This window comes from Rattus norvegicus, chromosome 5, assembly GCF_036323735.1.
Source record: "Rattus norvegicus strain BN/NHsdMcwi chromosome 5, GRCr8, whole genome shotgun sequence".
NCBI lineage: Eukaryota > Metazoa > Chordata > Mammalia > Rodentia > Muridae > Rattus > Rattus norvegicus.
Window position 1 is genome coordinate 131,050,663 of NC_086023.1, and position 24,336 is coordinate 131,074,998.

Below are 24,336 nucleotides of genomic sequence, written 5' to 3' on the forward strand. Positions count from 1 at the left end.
TATGCTTCTGCATTGGGGCATTGTTATGTCTGCTTCCTTTCCCTGGGGAGCTCAGTTAAGGTACCCATACAGCCAACTTCTGTGACCATGCTCAGAATTCTCCATAATGCATGCACCATAGTCATCATATGGAAAATGTTAAAGCATTGCTTCTCCAGAACTCTTGGTCCTCCTTAGTGCCTCTCTACTTTTGTATTTTGTTTGCTGTCCTTATCAATTAAAATCTATTAGTTATTTGCATTTTGCAATTTATTGTTTATTGTCTGTTTTATACTATAATATAAGCTCCATTAGTATAGGATCTTTGTTTAGGAGAACCTAGAACAGTGCCTACCATATGAGTATCCATTAAATACTTACTGCATGACTTCAATTCATATTTACTGACTGCCTCTTCTACATTCTTTGGGATAGGCAGTTTAGGCATGTAAGAAAATGACAGTGTTCCCTTATTCTTTAGTCATTTTCAGACTAAGGTATAAGTTCCTTATGTTTTAATACAGCCACATGAGAAGGTGCTTTGGTTATGAGAGACAGAGATATTACTTTGGATATGGGACTTCCTGTATTCTTCTTTTATTCTACTTTTTATTTATATGCATTTGTTTATTTACATCCCAAATGCAACCTTCTGGTTCCCCCATCATAGAGACCTTCCCCTTATCGTTTGAGAGGGTGGAGGCCCTCTGGGTATCCCCCTACCCTGGCTCATCAAGTCCCTGATAGATTAGGTGCATCCTCTCCCACTGAAGCTAGACAAGGCAGCCCTATTGGAGAACAGATGCCACGGTCAGGCTACACCTTTAGGGAAAGCCTCTGCCGTAGTTGTTGGGGATCCTGCATGGAAAATGAGCTGCAGATCTACTACATATGTTCTGGGGGAGTCATTCCAGCCCATGTATGTTCTTTGGTTAGGGCTTCAGTTTCTGAGCTCCTAGAGGTCCAGGTCACTTAATTCTGTTGATCCTCCTATGGGTTCCCATCCCTTTCAAGGCCTTCAAGCCTTCTCCCAACTCTTCTGTAAGAGTCCCCGACCTCCTTCAAATGTTTGAATATGGGCAACTGCACCTGTTTCAGTCAGCTACTTGATAGAACCTCTTAGAAGACAGTAATGCTAAGCTCCAGTCTGCAAGCATTTCAGAATATCATTAATAATGTCAGAGATTAGTTGGGCCGGTTATTGGTTGGCCATTCCTTCATTCTCTGCTCCATTATTGTCCTTGCATTTCGTTTTAGACAGGGCAAATTTTGGGTCAAAATTTTTGTAGGTGGATTGGTGTCCTTATCCTTCCATTGGGGAACCTGCCTGGCTTTAGGAGGTGGCGTTTGCAGGTTCCATGCCCCCACTATTAGACATCTCAGCTAAAGCCATTTACTCCTGGGAGCCTCTCCCATCTCAGGTCTATGAGACTTCCTAAAGATCCCCCACCCCTGGAAGATGCAGATTTCCATTCATTCTCCTGACCTTTTTGTTTTCCTGTCTCTCCCTACTCCTGCTCCCTTCCCCACTCTCCAACCACTCCCCTTTCTCACCCACTTCCCTCCTTCTAAGTGTGATTCAAGCATCCTCCCTTAGGCCTTCCTTCTTTTTTAATTTCTTAGGGTGTGGTGTATCGTAGGTAGTCTGTGCTTTATTGCTAATATCCTTTCATCAGTAAGTACATACCATGCGTGTCTTTTTGGGTCTGGAATACTTTACTCAGGATGGTATTTTCTAGTTCCATCCATTTGCCTCAGAAATGCATGATGTCTTTGTTTTTAATACGTGAATAGTATTCCATTGTGTAAATGAACTACATTAGCTGGTTGTGTTGGTACCTGCCAATAGGATTTGCTAAAGGAGGAGAAGACAGGAAGATCATGAGTTATTCTTAATGTTTAAGTAGCAGGGTATAAGGAAAGGTTAAGGGACAGCCAATCCCCTACATTGAAGGAGAGATGAGTGTTTCAAGAGGTTATATATCTAAACTACTTACATCATCATACTAAGGTAACTTGAGCTGAAGTTTGGGGAAAGAACATTGAAGCCATGAATGTTAGTTTAAAGGTCAAGGCCTCCAGTGAAATCAGTATTTAGTCTTGTTTCTAATAATTTATTTTTTCTTCACTACATCATGATCATACCCCCCTTCCCAGTCTCACCCTTACAAATCCCTCCTTCCATTTCCCTATCCCCTTCACAGAGAAGAGAAAGCCTCCATTGTGTACCACCCTACCTTAGTTCCAGCAGGACTAGGCATATCCTTTCCCACTGAAGCCCAACCAGGCAGTTCAGAAAGGGAGAAGAGGACCAATGGCAGGAAACAGAGATGGAGATATCCCCTACATGAAGACCAAGCTGCACATCTGGTACAATTATGTAAGGGTCATGTGTTGGTGGCCCAGGATCTATGAGCACCCCTGAGCCCTGGTTAGTAGACACTATAGATCATATGGTGTCCAGGACTCCTCTGTCTTGCCCAGTTCTATCCCCCATTGATCCACCAGATTTCCCTAGCTCTGCATGATGTGTGGCTGTGGGTCTTTGCATCTGCCTCTGTTTGCTGCTTGATGAAGCCTCCAGGGAGACAGGTTACCAGGTTCCTGCCTGCAGACGTACCAGAGTATCATTAGTAGTCTTAGGGGTTGGCTCTCTCAAATGGGATGAGTCTCAAGTTGGGGCAGTCATTGGCTGAGTGTTCACTCACTCTCTGTTTTGTCTTTATCCCTGAACATCTTGTAGGAAAGACAAATTTTGAGTTGAAGACTTTGGGTGGATTGATGTCCCTCTCCCTCCTCTAGAAGTCTTGCCTTGGTACCTGAAGTGGTATATCAGTCTCTGTACCCACTTTTAATAAGAATGGGTATCCCCATAGAGTTCCAAATACTCCCCCATCCCATACCTCCAGCTGGTCTCAGAGATGCCCCCAGCAATTTCCATTCTCCCAGCCTCTCCTGCACTCTTCTCCCTCCCCACACTTGATTGACATCCTTTTCCCCTCCTCACTCTTTCTCCTGCCTAGTTCCCTCTCTCCATCCACCTCTGATGATTATTTAATCTCCCCTTCTGAGTGAGATTCATGTGTCCTCCCTTAGGACCTCCCTATTACCCAGTTTCTTTGGGTCTGTGGATTGTAGCATCATTCTCCTGCACTTTATGGCTTACGTCCACTTATGAGTACATACCATATATGTCTTTCTGTCTTTGGGTTACCTCCCTTAGATTAATATTCTCAAGTTTCATCCATTTGACTGCAAGATTTATGATGTTTTTGCTGTTAATAGCTGAATATTTTTCCATTGTGTAGATATATACCACATTTTCTTTATCCATTCTTCAGTTGAGGGACATCTAGTTAGTTTCCAGTTTTTGGCTTTTATGAATAAAGCTATTATGAACATAGTCGAGCAAGTGTCCCTGTGGTATAACAGGGCATCTTTAGTGGACAGGACCAGGAGTGGCATGGATCTTCAGGTAAAACCACTCCCAGTTTTCTGAGAAACAGCCAAATTGATTTCCAAGTGGTTGTGTAATTTTGTACTTCCACCAGCAATAGAGGAGCATTCCCCTTGCTCCACGTTCTGGCCAGCATGTGCTGTTACTTGAGGTTTTTATCTTAACTATTCTGATGGGTGTAAGATGGGGTCTCAGGAGCATTTTGATTTCAGTTTCCCTGATGACTACGTCCACTGAACATTCGCAAGTCCTCTGTTATATACACTCTCTTTATCTCTGTACTCCATTTTTTAATTGTGCTATTTGGCAAAAATACAGGATAGTTAAAACAATAGTGTACCATGAAAGAACTTCTGGAGGAATCACAATCCCTGATCTCAAGCTCTACTACAAAGCAGTATTAACAAAAATTGAATGGTACTGGTATAGAAGCAGACAGGTTGATCAACGGAATCAAACAGAAGACCCTGAAATAAACCCATACACTTATGGACACTTGATTTTGACTAAGAAGGCAGAAGCATACAATGGAAAAAAGAAAGCATCTTCAAAAATGGTGCTAGTCTAACTGGATGTCTGCACATAGAAGAATGCAAATAAATACATATTTATAACCATACACACAACTCAAGTCTAAGGGGATTAAAGATTTTGGCATAAAGCCAGATATACTAAATTTAATAGAAGAGAAAACAGATAATAGCCTTGAACTCATTGGTACAGGAGGGAACTTCCTGAACAGAAACCAATGGCTTAGTCTCTAAGATCAACAATTGACAAGTGGGACCTCAAGAAACTAAAAAACTGTAAGGCAAAGGCCATCATCAATAGGATAAAAATGGAAGCCTACAGATTAGGAAAAGACCATCTCTAACCCTATAGAGGGCTAATATCCAAAATATATGAAGAAATCAAGACATTAGACAACGAACTAATCAGCAGTTTTACTATGAGATTAAAATTGAATTGAATTTTGGTAATGTGATATCTTTTGCGAAGATGTCAATATTCTGTGGTTTAGTTCATTTTGTATCTGACATGATCTTTCTATATAACTCAGACTGGCCGTGGGCTCCTATTCTTCCTTCCTCAGCTTCCGAGTGCTAGGTAGCGCAATGTTCAGTTTGGTAGCTTAGCTCTTGACTGTCTCTCAGAGATGCATATTTTAAAGGATTTGTCTTTAGTGGGGCTCTGTTGCAAGACAGTAGAACCTATGAGAGAGGCAACCTTGTACGTGTTCCTTCTATCAGTCCTAACAGGCCTCTGAAGGAACTTGGATTGTTTTCTGCCTGGGTATGACATAAGTGGTTTTGCCCTAACACGATCTTACTGTGAGTTGCTATCATGCAACAGGCCCAAAGCAGTGGAGCCGATAATAAATCATGACTGCTTTCTCAAAAACGATGAACCCCCAAATACCTTCGTAAGTCGACTTTCTCACATATTGCACTATAGGGACAGCAAGCTGAACAGCAAACATACCATGTCATTTGTATTTCCACTGATTAATAGGATGTGTGATGCCATATATTTCATGATAGAGTAAACAATTTAAGAAATGAACATAATTGAGGTATAAAATTTCTCATTTGTGGTGTAAGATATTTTCTGTAATAAGGTTAAACTACACCAACCTGTGAGCTACTTGGATGAATCAACTTTTACTTTAAAAAAGAAAACACATGATGAGAAATTATGTATGCACCAGAGAGAATATACTCTGGCAAAAGAATGAAGTATGGCATTTTCAAACAGCTGAGAATTCAGGTAAGATATCATTGTGATAACTTACCTGGAAAAGGGTAAAAGATGAACCAGAAGTGTGGCAGAAGGAATAGTAAGTAGGAAATAGATCGATCCATCTTAGCCACATATAGATTTTGGCTGCCTACTCTGTACCAGAGAAACACAGATTTATTCATGGTTTTCTGCACATAGTTTTGATTGTCTATCACATATCTAGCAGTGTTACATGTTCAGAGGATAAAATCGTGAGAAAAACAGACTTGATGTCTTTGTCAATATAAAATGGATAAAATGGCAGACTGGGAAAATGCTATTTATATATTCTGCCCTGAGTTATACATTTATAAAATATTGTAAGTACTACTAAGTCCTAAAATTCAAATGCGAAGGTCTGAGCACCAAGGCAATGCTATTAGAGTATTGGTTTAAGGGGGAGGTGCTTAGGTTTTGATGAAGCCCTCATGAATGGAATTGATGCTGTTATTAAAGGTCACCTTGCATCTTTCACCATCTGAGGACATATGTAGCAGGTGGCATCTATGAGCCAGGAACTGACCATTCAAAGGAATCTAAATTTGTCGGTGTGTTGATCTTGTCTTTCTTAGCCTCCAAAACTTGGAGGAATAAATTTCTGTTTTTGTAAGATTCCTATAAAGGGAATTTTGTTATAGTATGTTGAAAGGCTAAGAAGCTATAAAAAAGGTGTCCATATTTCAAAGGCAGAAATTTCAATTTAAGAACAGACTCAGCTACAAGGGGTGGGGGATAAAAAAAAAGCTTAAGAAGACTGTTATAACCTGGACCCCTGGGAACTCTCAGAACCTGAGCCACCAACCAGAGAACATACACGGGCTAGGACCACCACTATCACTGCCCACCCCACAGGCATATCTGTAGCAGACTGGCAGCTTAGTCTCCATGGCTATCCTGTCTGACCACAGCGGAGAGGATGCACCTAATCTGGCATAGACTTGAAGTGCTAGGGTGGAGGGATTCCTGAGGGGGGTCTGTTTTCCACACTCTCAGAAGAGAAGGAATGGAGGAGGGGGAAAGGGATTCTTCAGTAAAGGAGGGACCAGGAGGGGGAACAGCATTTTGAATGAAAACAAACAAATAAATAAATAAATTTTAAAAAGAAGGCTGCTGTTTTTGTCATTGTATCTGTGTGCCCACATGAATGCATGAGTGTTGGCAAGTGTACTCACATGCACAGGTGAGGCTGAAAGTCCACCATGATTATTACTCCCAAGAATGTTTTCTTTTGTTCATTAATTAATTTATTTACTTTATATCTGGATTTCAGCTTCCTCTCCCTTCTTTCGTCCCAGTCCCTCTCTCTTATCTCCCCTCCTCATCCCTCCTCCTCTTCTTCTTCCTTTCTTCCTCTCTTCTTTCTCCTCTTCCTCCTCCTCCTCTTCCTCCTCTCCTTCTCAGAAAAGGGGAGGCCTGGGCATCATCTGTAATCAGGCAAGACTTCCAATGAAGGGACTGGGACACCAACTCGGCCACAGAACCTTATATCCATAATTTGCCCGACCTACAAGATGTGCAGGAATAAAAGATGGAGCAGAATTTGAGGGAAAGTTCAACCAATGACATGCCCTGAGAAGGAGCCCACTCCTGACACTCTCAATGATATTCTGCTATGCTTGCAGACAGGAGCCTGGCATAACTGACATCAGAGAAGCTTCTGCCAGTAATTGATGGAAACCGATGCAGAGACCCACAGCTGAACATAAGTTCAGCTTGGGAAATCCTGTGGAAGAATGGGAAGAAGGATTGAAGGAGTAAGAGAGGTCAAGAACTTCACAAGGAAACCTACAGAATCAACTAACCTGGGCCCATACAGGCTCATAGAGAGTAAACTGCCAACCAGAGAGCATGCCTGGGACTGACCTAGAGCCTCTGTACATAGCAGCAGCTATGCAGCTGGGTCTTCATGTGGGACTCCTAAAGGGGACTACATTGCCTGCCTAGGGATCCCTTTGCTATCTTGTTTTCTGAGACTGGATTTCTCACTGGGACCCAGAGTCCACCAATTAGGCTAGCTAGCTGGCCAGTGACCCTAAGGATCCTCTTGTGTCTGTATCTCCATCTAGCATTACAAACATGCGCCAACACGGTGAGCTGTACATGTAGGTGCTAGAGTTGAAGTCGGGTCCTTATGCTTGAGAATCCAGCACTCAGCTTACAGAGCTAACTTCTCAGCGCCAGTTATTGTAGATTATTTTTAGAGCTCTAGCAAAGAATAGTTATATTTATAGAGATGAGATAAAATAATAAGTAATGCTAAAGAAAATACAGCTTTAAAATAAGGCAAGGCTATGATATGTCCATTCTTTCTATGGAATATCTAGGTAAAAGAGTCCAGTTGGCATTTGTGTCTATATCTATAGATATCAAGAGAAAATATTAGGGAAAGATATAGAGATTTACTGTTATTAACACAGATAATGTTTCAGGCCACCTCCAGAGATGTAGAAAAAAGAAAGATGAGACTTGGACTGCTTTCCACAGCAGCTCCAACTGGCATAATTATAGATCGCATTATTAAATCTTCATTGTAGTTCATAACAGATAAAAGCAGTTTTGCATAATTTCCTAATATCTATATCTTTGTGTGCCTTGATCCTTTTATTATAAACATTTGTTCAAGCTAAGGATTATAGGCAGTTGTTTTGTCAGGCTTTCAGTACTTTGCATCTGATCTCACTATATATTAAGACTAGAAATATGATCAGATTGAAGATGTTTGGTATCCTTAGACTGCTTTTCCTGATTATTTTCCTGAAAATTTCTGAAAGTTCAAAGGTAAGGACATTATTACCCCTTAAATCTGGACCTCACTTCTAGCACTCCTTGTTTCTTGCAAAGACACATGTGCTGCTCACTTTTCCTGAGCTTTGGCTTTCTTATCTCTTAACTACAGTCAAGGCCACCTTGACATTCAGAAGAGAATGTACAGTAACAACAGCCATAACAATGTTGCCAACATACAGCAGAGTATTTTGGTAGTGCTCAGTGAGTCTGGTCCTTGGGATGATAAGAGTATTTGTACTCATCCTTCTATGACGGTCTCCCAGAGACACTGGATCTGGATTGGTTGGCAGCAAACTGAATGAGTCTATAAGAACTCTCAACACAGGGTCTGCCACAGAATTTTCTTCTGTTATTTAAATTGTAAACAGAGAAATTGAGTCTTAGGGTGTCAATGACTTGACAGAATCTAGACTCACCTGGGAAGTGACCCACTGGGAATACCTCTGAAAGGCTATGTTTTTATTTTTTTAATTATTTTATTTATTTACATTCCAAATGTCCCCTTTCTTGGTTCCCTGTCCAAGAGTTCTTTACCTGATCTCCCCTCCCTTTTGTCTCTGAGAAGGTGCTTCTCCACCCAACAACCTATACCCCTTACCCCTACCTCCCTTTCACCACCCCCAAAACCCACTTCTCTAGGGCATCGAGTCTCTACAGAATTAGGCACATCCTCTCCCACTGAGGTCAGACCAAATAGTCCTCTGCTACATATGTGCTTAGGTCCATAGACAGCCCGTGTATGCTCTTTGGTTGGTGGCTTAATCCCTGGGAGCTTCCAAGGGTCCCAGTTACTTGATACATTTATTCTTCCTATGGGGTTGTCATCCTCTTCAGCTCCTTCTCCTAACTCTTCCATAGCGATTCCCAACCTCAGTCCAATGGTTGACTATGAGTATCTGCATCTGTCTCAGTTGTCTGCTGGTAGAGCCTTTCAGAGGACAGTCAAGCTAGGCTCCTGTCTTTAAGCACAACATGGCATCAGTAATAGTGTCGGGGTTTGGTACCCACCCATAAGATGGATCTCAAGTTAGGCCAGTCACTGGATGGCCTTTTCTTCAAGCTCTGCTCCAGTTTTGTCTTTTAGACAGGAACAGTTCTGGGACAAAAATTTTGAAGTTAGGTTGGTAATCCCCTCATTAAGGGATATCTTGAAAACACTAACTGATGTGGGAAGACCTAAGCCTGAGTAACATGAAAAAAGACAGAGGAGCACTAGTATGCATTAATTTTATCTCTCTCTACTTATTAACTTCGGGTACAGTCTGGCCATAGGCTTCCAAAGCTGCCATCACACTCCTGAGATTATAGACTGTACCCTTGAATGTGTTATAGAGTAAGCCCTTTCTTCCTTAAGTTGCTTTGGTCATATTATTTTGTCACAAGAACAGAAGGAAAAAAACTGAGATGGTAGTATTTTGTTCCAGAGCCATGTGGTTTTGGTTTTGTGGGGTTTTTGTTTGTGTTTGTTTTTTGTTTGTTTTGGGGTTTTTGTTTGTTTTGTTGTGTTTATTTTTTCATGATTAGGCCTGAAGTTTGTTTTGACTTTTTAAACTTCTTCACTCCAACTTCTTCTCATTGCTTTTTCAGTTATTCTGGTCACTTGGGAGAATTTGTCTTCCAAATGATGAAAAAGATCTAGACTTTACAGGAAAATGTCAACTCAGAAGCAGAACTAAGGTGGTTTAATTAGTGTTTTCTGAATATGTACTATATGGAAAGCATACTTACACCTTTGGGGGCACATCATATATTATTGCTGTCTTATAGAAATTATTCACAGAAGCTAAATTAAGCTTATGGCCAAACGATAACTTAGTGGCACAGAGTTTGTGGCAGAAATAAAGACCATAAAAATACTAGACAATTGAAGAGCCCAGAATTGAGAAAAAATACGTTGCATCTTGATTTTTTCACTACTTTCATTTTTAATCCTGAAATGCCTCTGAGCAAAATCATGAAAGTAGCATTATTCCTGTGTCATACCACTGTCATCTGTGACACCTGTTGAGCCTCCAGATCCTCTGACTTCACATGAGGCCTCTTAGATCATTGTCACTTGTCTTCCTCTTACCACACTGTCTGCAGCCATCATCGACAATCCAAGGCTATCAGGATCAATGGGAAGAGATTAAGGGAAAAAGAAGGGGGGTCATCAATAACTGATTTTAAGCTGCCTAAAGTTACTTGCAATCATATTAAGGAGTACTAATAACCTAATCTGAAAGCACTCAGTCAACAGCTGCTTAGATACTGGGGAGGGGAGGACAGCCCAGGGCTGGCTTCCTAGGCATACAAGCTGAGTGGTCACATGGGGCCCTGTGCTCACATTACTGCTATTGTCCTTTTGAAAGACATAATTGTTAAACAGGAACTCTAGGTTTTTATTTTTCACAGGGCACCACAAGTTAGCAGGTCCTGCAAGAAGGCATTTCAAAGACAAACTAAACTATCAAAGGAAAATAACATCTGAAAAGGAGCTAAAATTAAAGAATGGCTGCCCTATATAAACTTTTACAGAGGACAGCAGGTATTCACATGCATATACCTTTGTAGGAAGTCTTCACACACCCAGTGTAGCCAGCTGGCAAGACCAATTTTGTTGTTTGCCTCTTTCTCCTATTACAACAAGACCCTGTGTAGTTCCCTTTATGTTCTCTTTGCCTTCATATTTTCATTCTTTCATTATTTTGATATTTATAGTTATTCAACATTCTAACCTCAAAGTTTATGGTTTTATCATATGGTAGAGTTTGAAGGAGGAAAGGTAATGGGGGAATGGTGTCATTATATTATGATCTCAAAAAAGACTTTTAAAAGAGATTGATTATCCTACTTTATAGAATTTAATTTTTCCTGATATTAGATTTTTCAGAATCAGATCTGGATTGCTTAAGTTAGAAAAAGTAATATTTAATGTATTGCAAGCCAGGTAGACCTAACAACTCTATCCTCTTATAAGCCATAGCACATATATTAGGATGTCCATAGATAGGTAAGAGTGTTCTTGTGCTTCACAGTATCTGTGGACCTCACTTGTTTGAAATTAGAGGTCTTCCCTAAGAAAAGAACACACAATGTCTGTTCTGTAGATCTTTGTGAAAATTATACTCTGGAATCTTATTATGTACAAATTATAAACTAATACTTTGGGATGACTATTTGGAGAATGTATACTCCTAATTCACTTCACCATATAATATAAGAATTATTAATTCATATATTTATCTATAGTTTCCATGTGCTTCAACAAGATTGTGTATTTTATTTTTATTGTTTAAAACAATTTTTAAATTTAAATATACTGGATCATATTTTCCCCTCCCCCAAGTCCTTCCAGATTATTTCCCCTTCCTTATCCATCCCACAGTAACTCAAAAGAATAAACAGACAAAAAGTTAAACCCGCAAAACTGTGACACACACACACACACACACACACACACACACACACACAGATGTGGCATCCATAATGTTGCTCAACTACTCTTGAACATAAGGCCTGTCCGGAAGTGGAGTGGAGGTATAAGTTATAGTTCAGCTGTTAACTTTTTCTCCAGTGGCTATATTTTCATTCATTCATTCATTCCACTCACTCACTCACTCACTCATTCCTTCCTTCGTTTCTAAAAAATTATAACAAAATAAGATATAATAAGAAACAACAACAAAAAAATCATATTGAGGTTGGACAAGACAAACAGAAGGAAAAGAGTACAAGAGAAGGCACAAGAATGAGAGACCTACTGTTCACACACTCAGGGATCCCTTAAAATCACAAGATATTTTAAATTGTCTGATCTAAAAAATGTCTTAGCATTTTATCTATAAACACCATTAAAAGCCCACAAGTTTACCAAATACATACATGTATTTGCTCTTAGACATTTGCTGATGACATCTCTCAATTTTCTGATCTAGAATACTGCTAGAGCTCATTTTAAGAAATGTTTTTGTTTCTTTACTCAAGTTTAGAAATCTCTATTGTTCTAGGAGGCCTAGGTTCAGCTCTTTGATTGTACGCTCTTTGGTTGGTGTTTCAGACTCTGGGAGCCCTAAGGGTCCAGGTTAGTTGTCTCTTTTGGTCTTTCTGTGGAGTTCCCATCTCCTTGGAGACAGCAATCCTTCTTCCTGTTCTTCCATAAGAGTCCTCAGTTCTATCCACTGTTTGGCTGTGGGTGTCTGCATCTGTCTGAGTAGAAGCTGGGTGGAGCCTCTCAGAAGACGGCCATGCTACACTCCCATTCTGTCTTCCTCCCAGCTTCCTCCGTGCATCTGCCTCTATGACTATTCTATTCCCCTTCTAAGTGAGGTCCAAGCATCCTCCATTCGGCCTTCTTGTTTAGCTTCTTTATGTCCATGGAGTTTATCATGGGTATCCTGCATTTTATGGCTAATATCTACTTATAAGTGAGTACTTACCATGCATGTCCTTGTGAGACTGAGTTACCTCACTCGGGATGATATTCTTTAGTTCCACCTATTTGTCAGAAAAATTCATTTTGTCTTTGTTTTTAATATTCCATTGTGTAGATGTAGACATTTCTCTTCACACATTCTTCAGTTCAGGGATACCAAGGTTGTTTCTGGTTCCTGGCTGTTATGGATAAAGCTTCTATGAAATAGTGGAGCAAGTGTCTTTTTGCAGTGGTGGAGAATATATGCTGTATAGCTGGGTCTTGAAGTAGAACTGTTTCCAGTTTTCTGACAAATTGGAAAATTGTTTTCCAAAATGGTTGTACAAATTTGTACTCCTACCAGCAATAAGGGAGTGTGCCTCTATCCACATTCTCACCAACATGTGTTGTCTCTTGAGTTTTTGTCTTACCCATTCTGATGTGTATAAGATGGGGCCTCGGAGTAGTTTCCATTTGCATTTCCTGATGACTACAGACCTTGAACATTTTTAAGTGCTTCTTGGCCATTTGAGATTCTTTTTTTGAGAATTCTCTATTTGGCTCTGTACCTCACGTTTAAATTTGGTTATTTGGGTTTTTGGTGTCTAACTTCTTTAGTTCTTTATACAATTTTGATGTTAGCCTTCTTTCAGGTGTTGGTAAAGATCATTTCCTAATCGATAAGCTACAGTTTTGTCTTATTGACAATGTCTTTGCTTTACAGAAGCTTTGCAGTTTCATGAGGTCCCATTTATCAATTGTTAATCTTAGAACCGGAGCCATTGGTGTTCGGTTCAGGAAATTGTTTCCAGTACCAATGTGTTCAAGGGTTTTCCTATCTTCTCTTCTATGATATTTAGTGTATCCAGTTTTATGTTGAGTCCTTGATCCAACTGGACTTGAGTTTTGTGCAGGATGATAGATATGGATCTATTTACACTCTTCTACATGTAGACATGCAGATAGACTATCACCATTTGCTGAATATGCTTTCTTCTTTATCCATTGTATGGTTTTGACTTCTTTATCAAAAATCAAGCGTTCGTAGGTGCATGGGTTTATTTCTGAGTCTTTGACTCAATCCCATTAATCAACCTGTCTGTTTCTGTACCAGTCCATGTGGTTATTATCACTGTTGCTTGGTAGTTCAACTTGATGTCAGGGATAGTGGTTCCTCCAGTTCTTTTATTGTTCAGGAATGTTTGGCTATCCTGGGTTATTTGTTTTTCCATATGAAGTTGAGAATTGCTCTTTCAAAGTCTATAAACTGTGTTAGAATTTTGATGTGGATTGCATTGAATCTGTAGATTGCTTTTAATAAGATGGCCTTTTCACTATGTTTATCCTAGATATCCATGAGCACAGGCAATTGCTGCATCTTCTGATTTCTTCTTTAGTTCCTTTCTTCAGGGACTGGAAGTTCTTGTCATACAGATCTTTCCCTTATTTGGTTAGGGTTGCACCAACATATTTTATATTACTTGTGGCTATTGTAAAGGGCTATTGTAATTTCCCTAATTTTTATCTTGGATCTATTTACATTCATCTACATGTAGACATATACTTAGACCAGCACCATTTGCTGAATATGCTTTCTTTCGTTCCATTTATCATTCACATAAGGAGGTCTACTGTTTCTTTGAGTTAATTTTGTATCCAGCCACTTTTCTGAAGTGTTTGATAGTTGTAGGATTTCTCTGGTACAATTTTGGGCGTTGCTATGTATATTATCATACAATCTGCAAATAACAATACTTTGACTTCTTTCTTTCCAATTTGTATCCATTTATCTGCTTAGTTGTATCATTTCTCTGGGTAGAACTTCAAGTACTATATTTAATATACACAGAGAGAGTGCACAGCCTTTCTTGTCCCTGATTTTAGTGGAATTGTTTTAAGTTTCTCTCCATTTAATTTGATGGTAGATTTTGGCGGGGCCAAAGCCTCCCTTCACATAAGTAATAGATGTGCAACTTGGTCTTCATGTGGGTCCTGACCAACTGGATTGGGGGCTATCCCAAAAACTGTTGCCTGTCTATGCCATATGTTCTCCTAGGTGGGTTGCCTTGTCTGATCTCAGTGTCAGATTCAATTTAAATTCAATTTACTAATGATATTTTCTATGAGTCTTTAGGACTATTTAATTGCAATATATTTTCCTTTCATGTGGCACTGATTCATTTTTCTGATCTCGATGTTTTTGTGGGGAGTGATAAGCAAGGAAGACTCCTGTGTCTGTGTGTGCATGTGCATGTGCATGTATGAACATGTATACAGTTTGCTGTATGTTCCTATGTAGACTGGAGGTTGACATGAAATGTCTTTCTGTACTGTTATCCACCTTATTTTTTGAGCCAAGGTCTTAGTAAATATATACACATATAGGAATTATGCAAAGGTCTGCGATAGTATTTTAGAATGTTATTTTGTCTATAATCTATAAATAGTTATTTCTATTTCCAAGAAAAAATTAATTTCTAAAGGTTAATGTACTTATACCATGCAAGGTAGCTGGAAAGGGTTGCAGCTAGGACTCAAATAGTTTTTATGATGAAAATTTCTATACTTATTCCTACTATATAATTATGGAAGGAAATTGAACATACATTGAAACACTAAAACATAGAAAATTTCAGGGAGGCAGGATGAATTTCAAACGCAACAGAGAAAGTCTAAGTATAATTCAATTCTTGAGAGATTCATCATTTTGGTTTCCAAGTTCTGGTTCATTTCAGTTCTAAAAACAATGAGTTCTGAACATTAAGACCAAAGTCTGTAGCTATTTGAGAATGTATCTGCGGTTTTGTAATCAAGGTGACCTTCCCACAGTTTATTTTAAAACAGAGCCAATGAACTTTAATAGGTATCTGTGGGCCGGATATTTATTACCAAGCTTGCTTCATGCTGATCTAGTTAAAGCTTTCTCTGCCCTTCTGAAGAAGAAAAAAAAACCCTAAAATATTATGAAGCTATACTCAGATAAGATTTTAAGACATATTCCCATCTTTTTCTGACCTAAACAGAAATAAGAGATTTGCAGAATTTGAGAGGAAAGTGGTAAAATAACTAGCAAAAGGAAATTTTGATGTGCTGCTCTGCCTATGATAAAGGACACCCAAGCTTTCATGTTAACTGAATGACCCCCCCTCCCCCAAATAAGTAACAAAGAAGAATTAAACACATCAGAAAGTAATTGTTCTCTGGAGCAGTCACTTCTACCAGATCTCTGGAAGACAGCAAATATCCCATATATTTGGGGACACTAGGCATTATCATATGGATGTCTTCTTTTATTGATATATTAAAGCCTTGCCTAAAGTAATGATGTGGGAATCATTTGTCAATGTAAGACTCTTGTAGGTCATAGAGTTTCTTAAACAATTTTCACCATGTTTCTCCCCCAATTTTATATTCATTTCAGTCATATCAACCCTCCTCCAACACACTTCCATAACATCTCTGCTCTCCCTTCCAACTTCATAACTTTAAAAAAAAATCAGCCACTAAGTCTTATTAGTGCTGCCCATATGTGTGTGTATGAAGAGTACTGACTGTCATGGGCCACATACCAGTGCCTCTTCCTTTCCAGACAAAAGTGACTCTTCCTCTCTCAGCAGCCATGAATTGCCATTAGCTGCTTTCTGGGTGATAGTCATTCTGACTATGGTGAGATAAAATCTCAGTATTTTTGATTTGCATTTTCTTTTGTAAGTAAAATATCAAACATTTTTCACATGGAAATTTGTCATTTCACAGTTTTAATTTTATTATTTATTGTATGTTTTATTTATTTATATTTCAAATGTTAACCCCTTTCCCATTTTCCCTCCAAAAACCCTTTATCCCATACCCCCTCCCCTTGCTTCAATGAGGGTGCTCCCCCACACGTCCAACAACTCCCGCCTTCCCTCCCTGACATTCCCCTACACTGGGGCATCAAGCCTCCATGGGACCATGGACTCTCCTCCCATTCATGTCTAACCAGGTCATCCTCTGCTAAATATGGGACAGGCACCGTGGGTCACTCCGTGTGTATTCTTTGATGGTGGTTTTGTTCACAGGAGCTCTGAGGGGTCTGGTTGCTTGATAGTGTTGATCTTCCTATGGGGTTGCAAACCCTTCAGCTCTTTCAGTCCTTTCTCTAACTCCTGCATTGGGCACTCTATTCTCAGTACGACAGTTGGCTGCAAGCATCCATATCTGTATTGGTCAGGCTCTGGCATAGCCTCTCAGGAGACAGTTATAGCATGCTCCAGTCAGGAAGCACTTCTTGGTATCTGCAATAGTATCTGCATTTGGTGTCTGTACATGGGATGGATTCCCAGGTGGGGCAGTCTCTGGACGGCCTTTCCTTCAGTCTCTGATCCACAATTTGTCTCCACATTTCCTCCCTCGAGTGTTTTGTTCCTTCTTCTAAGAAGGACTGAAGCGTCTACACTTTGGTCTTCCTTCTTCATGAGCTTCATATGATCTGTGAATTGTATCTTGGGTATTCCGAGCTTTTAGGCTAATATCACCTTTTCAACGAGTGCACAGCATATGTGCTCTTTTGTAACTGAATTACCTCACTCAGGAAGATACTTTCTAGCTTCATCCATTTGCCTAAGAATTTCATGAAGTCATTATTTTTATTATGTTTATATGAGTTCACTGTAGCTGTCTTCAGACACACCGGAAGAGGGCAACAGATCCCATTACAGATGGTTGTGAGCCACCATGTGGTTGCTGGGAATTGAACTCAGGACCTCTGGAAGAACAGTCAGTGCTCTTAACCGCTGAGCCATATCTCCAGCGAAGTCATTATTTTTAATAGCTAAGTAGAACTCTATTGTGTAAATGTACCACATTTTCTGTATCCATTCCTCTGTTGTAGGACATCTGTGTTCTTTCCAGCTTCTGGTTATTATAAATAAAGCTGCTACGAACATAGTGGAGTATGTGTGTTTGTTGTATGTTGGAGCATCTTTTGGATATATGCCCAGGAGTGGTACAGCTGGGTCTTCAGGTAGTACTATGTCCAATTTTCTGAGAAACCACCAGACTGCTTTCCAGGGTAGTGGTACCAGCTTGCAATCCCACCAATAGTGGAGGAGTGTTCCTCTTTCTCCACATCCTTGGCATCATCTGTTGTCATCTGAGTTTTTTATATTAGTCATTTTGAACATTTCTTTAGGTGATTCTCAGCCATTCAGTATTCTTCAGTTAAGAATTCTTGGTTTAGCTCTGTACCACATGTTTAAATAGGGTTATTTGGCTCTCCTGAGTCTAATTTCTTCAGTTAATGTCTATAATGGATATTAGCCTTTATTGGATGTAGGATTGTTTAAGATCTTTTCCCAATATATCGATTGCTGTTTTCTCCTGATGACAGTGTCCTTTGCCTTACAGAAGGTTTGCAATTTTATGAAGTCCCATTTGTCAATTCTTGATCTTAGAGCATAAGCCATTGGTGTTCTGTTCAGGAAATTTTCCCCAGTGCCCAAGTGTTCAAGACTCTTCCCCACTTTTTCTTATATTAGTTTGAGTGTATCTGGTTTAATGTAGAGGTCCTTGATCCACTTGGACTTAATCTTTGTATAGGGTGATAAGAATGGATCGATCTGCATTCTTCTACATGCTTACTGCCAGTTGAAGCAGCACCACTTGTTGAAATGCTATCTTTTTTTCCACTGGATGGTTTTGGCACCTTTGTCAAAGATCAAGTGACCATAGATGTGTGGGTTCATTTCTGGGTCTTCAATTCTATTCCCTTAATCTACCTTCCTGTCTCTGTATCAATACCATGTAGTTTTATTCATGATTGCTCTGTTATACAGCTTGAGGTCAGTGATGGTGATTCCCCCAGAGATTCTGTTATTGTTGAGGATAGTTTTCACTATCCTGGGTTTTTGTTATTTAAAATGAATTTGCAAATTGCTCTTTCTAACTCTATGAAGAATTGAGTTGGAACATTTTTTTGACCTCCAGAAACATTGATAGCCTTTATTTAGGTCTCTTGCATAAATATAAAACGACTCATTCCTTTTTACAAACTAGGCAAAGCAATGGAAAACTAAAGTCACAGAAGGTTAAGGAATTTAGCTTTATCTTCATTTTCATTAAATTCTAAGAAGTCTTTCATTTCTTTCTTTATTTCTTCCTTGACCAAGTTGTCATTGAGTAGAGCTTTGTTCAACTTCCATGTATATGTGGATGTGCTGTCGTTATTGTTGTCATTGAAGACCAGCCTTAGTCCATGGTGATCTGATAGAATGCATGGGATTATCTCTATCTTCATGTATCTGTTAGACCCCCAGTGCAGGAGAATGTTGTTGGAGGGGTGGTAAGGGGGATGGATGGGGGAGGGGGGACAGGAGGCTTATGGACAGAAAGCCATGAAAGGGAATAATATTTGAAATGTAGATAAAGAAATATATCCAATAATAAATAAATAAATAAATAAATAGGCATTTAGCTTTAAACTAGGTGTGGTAGCATATATCTGTAATTACTAGGGAGGCACAAGGTGAAATTTGAAGTTGAGCCCGGCCTTAGCTACACTTCAAATCAAGTCTGAAAAAGGAAAATGAAACAAAACAACAGCAACAACAAAAACAACAAAGTGAAATTGTTTTAAAAATCAGTTTGGCATGTTACATTATAATGTATTCAGTCACTATTCAAAGCAGAATTCTCTGGTTACATTTGACACTTAATATATCATACTTTTAAATTAATCATACAAATTCTACAAAGAATAATTAACATGTACATTTCTTTACAACATAGCTGCAGTGCATATTTGATAGACAAGTTGATTTCATAAAATTTGTTATTAACAAAATTCTTCATTTGTTTTACAAATTTTTAAAAAGTATTTTAAATTTTATGTCTATAAATGTCATTTCACTTCTTTTGAAGTTTTACTACAGAGTTTTCATATTTTGGTTATTTGGTTTATTTCTAGGTACTTTATTTAATTTTTGGCAGCTACTTCAAGTAAGATTGGTTTCCTTATTACTTTCTTCTTATTAAGTTCACTTTTGCTATGTGGGGTTTGTATCTTGCAATTTTGCTAAAAGTGTTCATCTGCTTGAATGTCTTTTGGTAGATCTTAAGGGTCTTTTCAGTTTGAGATATCATCTGCAAATAAGGTTAATTCGATTCCTTTCTTATTTGCATTTATTTCAACTTTTCCTGCTTTATTCCTCTTGTTTTAAATCTTTTCAATAACAATGTTGAGTTTGAACATTCCTCAGCTCCCTGGTTTTAGAGGAAATGTTTTGATTTTCTCCCATTCCATGTAAAGTTCATTATAATTCTATCACAATTAGCCTATTCTGTATTGCTCTCCTGTTGTTCTGCTGGTTTCTCCAGGGATTTTATCATATATGCATGTCGAATTTTGTCAGTGTGTGTTCTAAATCCATTAAAACTTTAATGTGATGATTTCCTTCACTTTTGAGTTTACCTATGTGCACTAAGACATTCCTGGTTTGTATATGTGGACTATTATTGCAATCTTAGAATGAAACCAGTATGGTTATGGTTTATTATCCTTGAACGTGTAGTTCAATTTCGTTTTCAAAAATTTCTAAAGGGGTTTTGTGGGAATGTTAACTAATCAAGGAAATCTTTTGTTTCAAAATTTTATTTTTATTTTTAACTGTTTGTATGCATGTATGCCTATAGATATTTGCATATGTATTAAGTTGCCAACAGAAGCCAGAATAGTGTGTTGTATAGTCTGAAGTTGGAGTAACAGTCAGTTGTGAGCCATCTGATATTCTGGGAATCAAACTCTTGTCCTTTGGAAGAGCAGCTTGCACTCTGAGCCTCTGAACCATCTGTCCAGCTCACTTGTGTCTTCATTCAGCTTTACTATCCCATCAATCCTAGCTCTAGAGAGTGAACTTGGAAATGTACCTTATCTTTCAGTTTTGCATGAAAGTCTGGGCATCTTTATTTTAGTTCCCATTTACAGAATAGAGCAGTAAATTCGTCTAGTACCAGGATTTTTTTTTCGCTAGAATTGTTATTACTGTTTTAATCTTACTGATCTTTATAATTATTTATATCTTCTTGGCCAGTTTTGGCATACATGTATTAAGTTCCATCTATTTTTTTCTAGATGTTTTGAAGTTTATTTATTGAAGTGTGTATTTCCTGGTGATTCTAAAGCTTTCAGTAATATCTGATATATAGCTCATTTTCATCTCATTTTATTTGTATTTCTTTCTTTCTTACAGATACTTTGGCACGGTTTGTTGATCTTGTCTATCCTTTCCAGGAGTTAACTGGCTTATTTATTAATCTTTTGAATTGCCAATTTGTTTGTTGTTTTGTTAATTTTATCACTTATTTTTTAATTTATTTTAGCATAATTTGGTATTTGGTTTCCTCATTTTTTCCCGAGACCTTGGGGTGTATCATTATTTGAGTTATTTAAGAATTCCATGGTAATTTTATGTGGTTACTTTTTGAACTATTTTTACAAGTTATGAAATCTCTGGTAGTCTGTATTGTATTTTTATTTGGTTATAGAAAATTTAATCTTTCTATCCCTTGTTTTATTCAGGATCCTCAAAACCAAGAAAATTAATAAAATATGGGTGTCTCAGTATATTTACTCCCCCATCTGTGTACATGTTCTGTATACATATGTATGTGCATGCCAACAAAAGCACACATACAAACACACACACAATCACAGATAATACTAGTTTCATAGAGTGTTTGTGTGTGTGTGTGTGTGTGTGTGTGTGTGTGTGTGTGTGTGTGTCAATGGTCATAGGTGATAGCATTAACAGGAAAGAAAACCTGCGAAGAATGGAATGTGGATGGCTGCACTGTGTGGCTTTAACTTTTCATATTATCATTTCATCTGAACCACCAGCCTATTGAATGCAGTCATCCAAATTTAGGATATCTCTGACTCTTAGCTGCTTTTCCACAAATTGTCTTTGAAAACACCTTCAAAGACACAGTCTAGTCAAGTTGACAATAACAATAATCATTAGAACTCTGTATAATTCAATGACTCACTGATTATGAAAATATATCTTTTTAAATGTTCATAAGTTTGTACATTTTCTATAGTTTGTAAAGTGTTTCTAATCTTAATACATTATTATTTGATATTTTTTCAAGATGTGAATTAAATTTCCAATGTTTATTAAGACTTGCACTACCTCCTAAAACATAATTTGTTTTAGACAAAATTTCGTGGCCTGCTAAAAATAACCCTATATTTTGTAGCTATGGTTGAAGAATTCTATAGATGTTTCTAAATCCACTTCATTTACAGTGCAACTTGACTTTAATATTGATTTGCTCAACTTTTTTCTGAAAGACAAATTAATAGTGAGCATAGAATATTAAAGTCATTCATCATGATTGGTTTGAAGACTACCTCATCGTGTTAAAATAGTATTTAAGAAAACTCAGTGTGTCTGTGTTTGGTGGATAATATATTTAGAATTTGTATATCATCCTATGAATTGTTCTTTGTATTAATAAGAAGTGTTATTTTATTTTTCCTCAGACTAATTTTGACCTAAGACTGTCTCTTTAGATATGACTGTATCTTTTAAAAAAATTATTGCATCTATTTGTTTTCTGTATGAGATTATGTGTGTGCATATACATGCTAGCCACGGTATGTATAGGGAGGACATAGGACAATTTTCAGAAATCTCCTTCCAACATCTGGATTCTGATGATCTAATGTAGCCCCTCAGGCTTGGCACTAGCTCTTTTATCATCCAGGCCATCAGAGTGGCCCAAGGATATATCTACTTTAGATAGTTAATATTGATTGCTAAAATCCTGATTTAATTGAAAAAACCCAGGAGTAGATCATGGCTCTGTATGTGAGAGCATTCCCAGAGGTAGGTAGAGGAAGAGGGCCCTGGTTTAATCAAATGATCAATTCAGAATGTGAATAGGGTTTTGAGAAGTGAACTGTGAAAAAGCAGGCCTACTTGAGGGTATGCTGTATGTCCCTGTATCCTCTATCTCATGTTCCATGGAACAGGAATTATGAATTGACACTCAGAAACCATGCACTAAAATAAATATTCCTTGTAATTTGTTCTGTAAGGAATTTTGGTGATAGTGATGGCAAAACTAATATATTACTACTGCTGCTTTTCAAGGTCCTTTTTGAGAGAATACCCCTTTGTTTTATGGATGAAGTATATTTTCTATGGGTAGCTAAGAGGTGTGTGTGTGTGTGTGTGTGTGTGTGTGTGTGTGTGTGTGTGTGTGTGTAAAATTGAATCAGCTAATATATGTCTTTTATTTGGACAGTTAAGATCATTTACATTAAGTTATTATTGAACTATGCAAAATTTACTATGTATGACTCTTGTGTTGTTTTCACCATATACTATTTCATTTAGATAAAATATATAACAAAATTAACCATTTAAATGATTTTGTTAACATTTAACATTAATTATATTTTACCACCAGTACTCCTATTTAATTCCAAAGTATTTTAGCACACCAAAAGAATACCGTATAGGGGAGGGGGAACAGAAGGAATGGGGGCTTATGGACAGGAAACCGGGAAGGGGAAAAAAACCTTTGAAATGTAAGTAAAGAAATATATAATAAAAAATTAAAAAAACTCAATAATATAACTAAAAAGGTACTACCATTTCTCTGTCTGCTCATGATTTCTTTATTCTTTTAATTGTCTTTATATCTTTATTGGATTTTTCATGTATTTAAGATAACCATATTTGCTGCTCTTCATCTATTTTAATTTATTTTAAACTTTATGATTCAATACATGAGTACTATATTTACATAATTTCTCTACTCCTACCCCCAATTGTTTCCACAGTCCCAACTCCTTCACAAATTCATGATCACTTTTAAAATTACTGCATTACATACATATGTGTTTAACACCTACTGATTCTATTTACTGATGCTCATCTGTATAAATATGTTTAGGTAGGACTGACCACTTGGAGTTAGATAACCCATCAGGGGGCTGGTCCCTGAGGGAAAACTAACTCTCCTGTCAGCAGTCATAGATTGCCTATACGTTTTCAACCAACGGTGGGATTGTCACTATGCAATGAGGACACCATATTGTTGATAATTTATGGATTCAACTTTCCTGGCAACGTCTGAAGATATTATTTGTTAGCAGGCAACCTTGTTCTCGGGTTCTACCAATCTTCCTATCTCACATTCCAAAAGCCTTTGGTGTAGGGATTCTCTTACAGACGTATCACCTGATGGTAACTTTTCTTCTGCATTTTGACCAGTTATGGATCTCTGTTATGTTTTTAATTTGTTTGCAAAAAGAAGTTTCTTTTATGAGTGGTAAGAACTACATTTTTCTGTAGGTATAAGGGAATAATTTAGAATACAGTTGTAAATTATACCGGCTTAGGAAAATTGTAGTAGTATATTCTCCTCTAGAGTTCAGGGCCTAATCATCCGAGTGTAGTTGGTTAGATTTATAAGTGCCAGGCATGATTTTCTTTCTCTTGAGTTGGTCTTAAGTGTAAGTAGATGTTGGTTAACTCCGAGAGGAAAGTGCCTTTACTACGCCGTTGGAACTACTTTGTTTTCTTTTTCAGCAATAGATCAAAATCAGTACCTTGAATATGCTCGGCATGCACTCCTACAGAGCTTCATCCACTTCAGTGCTTACTGAAACAAACATAAAATTTCTTCTTCAATCCTATAGTCACTTAATAAATTCAATAAGATATAACTTTTTTCTCCTTCTTTTCTTTATTGTTCACCTCCCTATCTCTTAACAAAACTTTGTTTCATAAATTAAAATAAGCACATCCTTACTAGCAACATTAATCTAGTTTATTCTTATAGTGGTAGAAATACCTTAAACAGGTATCTTTGTGTATTATAGAAATATTCAGAAGTAAAACCACCCAGAAAACAGAATTTGGTGATTTTAAATTAATCTATGAAGCAC

General features: G+C 37.9%; 1 protein-coding gene across 1 annotated transcript in view; it reads left to right on the plus strand.

The window, feature by feature from the left end:
• The window catches only part of Agbl4 (AGBL carboxypeptidase 4), a 1,279,356-nt gene that overhangs the window by 567,112 nt on the left and 687,908 nt on the right, over positions 1-24,336 (plus strand).